The sequence below is a fragment of the Bos grunniens genome, chromosome 19 (assembly GCF_055505025.1).
Source record: "Bos grunniens cultivar Pamir isolate PY7600 chromosome 19, Bosgru_T2T1.0, whole genome shotgun sequence".
NCBI lineage: Eukaryota > Metazoa > Chordata > Mammalia > Artiodactyla > Bovidae > Bos > Bos grunniens.
In genome coordinates this window covers 61,221,038-61,227,486 of record NC_141183.1, presented here as the reverse complement: position 1 = coordinate 61,227,486, position 6,449 = coordinate 61,221,038, and the positions used below count along the sequence as shown (strand labels likewise).

At 34.8% G+C, this 6,449-nt stretch overlaps 1 pseudogene; it reads right to left on the bottom strand.

Annotated features, from left to right (window-relative positions):
- Positions 1-5,715: 5,715 nt before the first annotated feature.
- Positions 5,716-6,229, bottom strand: LOC147352804 (phosphatidylinositol transfer protein alpha isoform pseudogene; annotated as a pseudogene).
- Positions 6,230-6,449: the final 220 nt, after the last annotated feature.

The following is a 6,449-nucleotide window of genomic DNA, read 5'->3' as shown; positions in this document are numbered from 1 at the left end:
TCTTCCCCTTCTCTTTTTTCCACTCCTATTGTCCTAATATGGCTCTTTATTACTTCTTTAACTTTTATTTTTCATAGCTTACTTTTACCTTTCTAAAAAAAAAAAAAAGCCTTTTAAAAAATAAATTCTGTATTTTTTGTATTTGATTTTTTTTATATTGTAGTTTTGAGAGCCAAATTTTTATTCTAGGTTTTTAATTTTTGATCTTTTGTATTTAATTTTGTACCATTTAGTCTGATTTTTCATATCCATTTTCACTTAGGGATTTGATTACCAGCTTGATCACTCCCTTCCTTTTTGACTCTCCCTTTTCCGCTCATGGTTGTCTCACTCCCTCTTCTGTCTTCTTTTATCTGTATAACTCTGTGAAACTCTTTAGGTGTTTCTGGCTGTGAATAGGCTAGACACAGGGATTGAGAAGATGCAACAAATGTTCAACAAGGACGTAGAAGAAATAAAGAATAATCAATCAGTAATGAACAATGCAATAACTGAGACTAAAAACCTTTTGGAGGGAACCAACAGTAGAGTAATGAGGTAGAAGAAAAATAAGTGAGCTGGAAGATAGAAGATGGAAATAAATGGAAGAGACTGAAAAAAAATAATAAAAAGAAAAGTGAAAAAAATAATAATAAAAAGAAAAGAGAACATCATAAGAGACCTCTGGGGCAATATTAAGTGCCCAAACATTGAAATCATAGGCATTCCAGAAGAAGACAAAAGGAATGAGCATGAGAAAGCATGAAAGTGAAAGTGAAGTCGCTCAATTGTGTCCGACTCTTAGCAACGCTATGGACTGCAGCCTACCAGGCTCCTCCATCCATGGGATTTTCCAGGCAAGAGTACTGGTGTGGGGTGCCATCGCCTTCTCTAAGAAAGCATGAGGAGATAGTAAAAAACTTCTCTAAAATGGTGAAGGAAGTAACCACTCAAATCTAAGTCCAGAGAGTCTCATACAGGAAAAACCCAAGGAGAAACAAACCAAGACACATGTTAATCAAACTAACAGAAACTGAACACACACACACACACACACACACACACACACACACACACACACATACACATTAAAAGCCAGCAAGGGAAAAGCAACAAATAACATACAAGTGGATTCCCATAAGGATAACAGCTGATCTTTCAACAGAAACTCTGCAAGCCAGAAAGGAATGGCAGTGTATAGTTAAAGGAAAGAAAGGGAAAACCTATAACCAAGACGACTGTATCCTGCAAGAATCTCATTCAGATCAAAAGCTTTACAGACAGGCAAAAGCTAAAAGGATTTAGCACCACTAAACCAGGTCTTCAAGAAACGCTAAAGGATCTTCTGTAGACATGAAACACAGAAAAGTTTTATAAAAATTAACCCAAAACAATAAAGTAAATGGTAACAGGATCATACTTATCGATAATTACCCTAAATATAAATGGTTTAAATGCTCCAAACAAAAAATAAAGGCTAGCCAAATGGATACAAAAACAGAACTGTTATTTATGCTGCCTACAAGAGACCCACCTCACACCTAGGGACACATTCAGACTGAAATTAAGGGTCTGGAAAAAAGGTATTTCATGCAAATGGAAAATAGAATAAAGCGGGAATAGCAATACTCATCTCAGATAAAATAGACTTAAAGACTGTTATAAGAGACAAAGAAGGACACTACATAATGACCAAGGGATCAATCTAAGAAGATAAACAATTATAAATATATATACACCCAACATAGGAGTACCTCGATACATAAGGCAAATGCTAACAACTATTAAAGGGGAAAATGACAGTAACATGATAATGGTGCTGGATTTTAACACTCCACTCACACCAATGGAAATATCATCCAGACAGAAAATTAACAAGGAAACACAAGCTTTAAAGGATACATTGGTCTAGTTAGACCTAGTTGATATCTACAGGGCATTTCATACAAAAACAATGCATTTCACTTTTTTTTCTCAAGCGCACATTGTACATTCTCCAGGATGTGGCCACATCCTGGGCCACAAATCCAACCTTGGTAAATTTTTAAAAAATGAATTAAAAAATGAAATAATTCTAAGCATCTTTTCTGATTATAATGGTGTAAGATTAGATATTAGCAAGAGGAAACAAGCTGCAAAAAAACACAAACAAATGAAGGCTAAGCAACATGCTTCTGAATAACCAACAAATCACTGAAGAAATAAAAAAGGAAATCTAAATATGCATAGAAACCAATGATAATAAAAACATGACAACTCAAAACCTTTTGGATTCAGTAAAAGCAGTGCAAAGAGGAAAGTTCATAACAATGTAATTCTATGTCAACAAAGAAGAGAAACATCAAATAAATGGCCTAACCTTATATTAGAAACAACAACAACAACAAAATTAGTACAAGACACCATAAACGTTAGTGAAAAAAGAAATGAAAAAGAAATGAAAGAGATCAAAGCAAAGATCAATAAAACTAAAAGCTGGTTCTTTGAGAAGATAAACAACATAGACCAACAGCTAGCCAGACTCATCAAGTTAAAAAAAAAAGGAAAACACAAATCAATAAAATTAGAAATAAAAATGAAGAAATTACAACAGATAACACAGAAATGCAAATGCCCTTAAGAGACTACTGTGAGCAACTTTATGGCAATAAAATGTACAACTTGGAAGAAATGGACAAATTCTTAGAAAAGTATAACTTTTCAAAACTGAACCACAAAGAAATAGAAAATCTGAACACACCAGTCTCAAGCATGGAAATTGAAACTGTAATAACAAATCTCCAACAAACAAAAGGCCAGGACCAGATTGCTTCACAGGGAATTCTACCAAAAATTTAGAGAAGAGTTAACACATATCCACCTCAAGCTGTTTCAGCAAATTGCAGAGGAAAAGAAAACTCCCAAACTCATTCTCAGTCATGCTGATACTAAAACCAGACAAAGATGCTACAAAAGAAAGAAAACTGCAGTCCAATATCACTGATTAATATAGATGCAAAAATCATCAACAAAATTCTAGCAAACAGAAGCCAACAACATATTAAAAAGATTATGCATCATGAGCAAGTGGACTTTATTTCAGGGATGCAAGGATTCTCAAAATTTGCAAAATAATCAATATGATGTACCATATTAATAAATTGAAAGGGAAAACCTTATGATTATTTCAATAGATGCAAAGAGAGCCTTTAATAAAATTCAGTATCATTTTTGATAAAAGTTCTCCAGAAAGTAAGTATAAAAAGAACATATATCAATATAATTAAAGCCATATACAACAAATACACAGCAAATATTATCCTCAGTGGTGAAAAACAAAGTATTTCATCTAAAATCAGCAATAAGACAAGGGTGCCCACTCTCACCTCTATTATTCAACATATTTTTGAAAGTCCTAGCCACAGCAATCAGAGAAGAAAAAGAAATAAAGGAATTCAGATTGGAAAATAAGTAAAACTCTCACTTTTGCAGATGACATGATTTTCTACATAGAACATCCTAAAGATGCCACCAGAAAATTACTAGAGCTAATCAATGAATGTAGTAAAGTCTCAGAATATAAAATTAATACAAATAAACCCCTTGCATTCCTATATACTAACAATGAAAAATCAGGAAGAGAAATTAAGGAAATAATCCCATTCACCATAGCAATAATAAGAATAAAATATTTGGGGATAAATTTACCTAAAGAAACAAAATACCTATATACACACATATAACTATAAAACACTGATGAAAGAAATCAAAGATGACACAAATAGATGGAGAAATATACTGTGTTCTTGGATTGGAAAAATCTATGTAGTGAAAACAAGTATACTGCCCAAAACAACCTATTGATTCAACACAATCCCTATTAAATTAACGATGGTATTTTTCACAGAACTAGAACAAAAAAATTCACAATTTGTATGGAAACACAAAAGACCTCAAATAGTCAAAGCAATATTGAGAAAGAAGAATAGCACCTTATCTTTGACAAAGCAGGCAAAAATATACAGTGGATAAGACAGTCTCTTCAGCATGTGGTGTCAGGATAAATGGTTAACTCCATATAAAAGAATGAAACTAGAACACTTTATAACTCCATGCACAAAAAATAAACTCAAATGTATTAAAGAGCTAAATGCAAAACCAAAGACTATAAAACTCTTAGAGGAAAACATAGGCAAAACACTCTCTGATGTAAATGAACCAAGATCCTCTATGACCCACCTCCAAAAGTAAGGGAAATGAAAAGAAAAATAAACAAATGGGATCTGATTAAATTTAAAAGCTTTTGAACAGTGAAAGAAACTATAAGCAAAGTGAAAAGACACCCCTCAGAATGGGAGAAATAATAGCAAACAAAAAATTGACAAGGGATTAACTTCCAAAATATACAAGCAGCTCATGCAGCTCAATGCCAGAAAAATGAACAACCCAATCGAAAAGTGGGAAAAAGACCTAAACAGACATTTCTCCAAAGAAGACATACATATGGCAAAAAAAAAAAAAAAAAAAAAAAAAACATGAAAAGTTGCTCAACATCACTCATTATTAGATACATGCAAATCAAAACCACATTGAGTTATATACTCATGCCTGTCAGAGTGGCCATCATCAAAAATTCTGTGAACAATAAATGCTGGAGAGCATGAGAAGAAAAGGGAACCCTCTTACACTGTTGGTGGGAATGCAAACTGGTACAGCCACTATGGAAAACAGTGTGGAGAGTCCTGAAAAAATTGGGAATAGAACTGCCATTCGACTCAGAAATCCCACTGCTGGGCTTATACTCCAAAGAAACCATAATTGAAAGAGACTCCTGTACCCCAATGTTCATTGCATCACTGTTTACAATAGCTAGGACATGGAAGAAACTTAGACGTCCATTGGGAGATGAATGGGTAAAGAAGTTGTGGTACATATGCAAAATGAATATTACTCAGCTATAAAAGGAATGCACTTGAGTCAGTTCTAATAAGGGGGATGAAACTGGAACCTATTAAACAGAGTGAAGCAAGTCAGAAAGAGAACTACAAATACTGTATATTAACACATATATATGGAATTTAGGATGGTGCCAATGATTCTAAATGCAGGGTACCAAAAGAGATTCATACAATAAAAACATATTTTGAGCTCAGGGGGTTAAGGTGAGGGTGGGATGACTTGAGAGAATAACATTGAAACATGTACATTATCATATGTAAAATAGATGGCCAGTGCAAGTTCGATGCATGAAGCAGGGCACCCAAAGCCAGTGCTCTGAGGCAACCCAGAGGGATAGGGTTGGGAGGGAGGTGGGAGGGGGTTTCAGGATGAGGGAACATATGTATACCTGTGGCTGATTCACAGCAAAAACCATCGCAAAGCTGTAAAATAATTATTGGCCAATTAAATTAATTTTAAAAAAGTCATCACATTAAATAAATATGTCACTTGGAAATAAAGAGGTGGGCACATATATGTGTTGAGAACACAATGGTTGAAAAGGGAGGAACTGTAAATATGGGCACATATCCCAGAAGTTCAGGCTTCCAGACACAGGGGTTTCATAATACTAGATGGCCTAATTGTTCACAATATTAAGTGGCATTTGGAATTAGCTACAGTAAGGGATTTAAAGTTGCCTGGAGGATGGGCACAGAAAGGCTGATTCTGCATGCTCTGTCACTTGGGAGGGTGGAGCTGCTGTGCCTTCCTGTCGACCTCTGTCTTGCAAAAGGTACAGAAATAGGAGGGATGGATTTAGTCGTCTGCCATCATTCCTTTCACTGGGTCCTTCTCTCTCATCTCACTTGGCTGTCTCTTCCTTTCTTCTTCCATCCTTTGAATGTTGTCCATAGTCAGGTCAATCCACTTATTGAGCAGACCAAACAGATGTCTATTTGTTGTAAAGAGATGCCATTATTGCTTTTTATTAAGTTTTTTCCACTTTATTCTGCAAGCACCCCCCTCCCCAACTTGAACTTTACAGTATCCAGTTTGTATGCACAGAAGTATGGAATATCTTTCTGATTTATAAATTCTTGCTTCCATATTAGGACTCAATAGTCCTTGGCCTGTTTTGAAAGATTTAAATTATTCTGAGTCTTCTTCTGCTTTGTAATGCTTACTAAGTACTTTGTTTCTATCCACAATGTCTATATAATGGCTTCCATATGTTTTCCATGCCTGAGTCTCCAGTTAATGTATATTCTCCTGGGTGCCAAGATCTGGTTTTTTGCCAGGTTTCAATTTTAATCAAAAAGCCTTCTTTCATGTACTCACTTATATTAATAGGTCTGCAATAAGAGTTATCATGCCATGCTTTTTCAAATATATTCAGGGTTCCCTCTTGGACCAGCATTTGAAAAAACATGGACAATTTGCTCTGTAAGTGGTAGACCTTGTGTGTGTCTGTATGTGTGTGTGTGTGTGTGTGTGTAGTGGCCTTTCTCACTGTTCTTTTTATAGGTCTTTTTTGTCAAGACCTTCATATT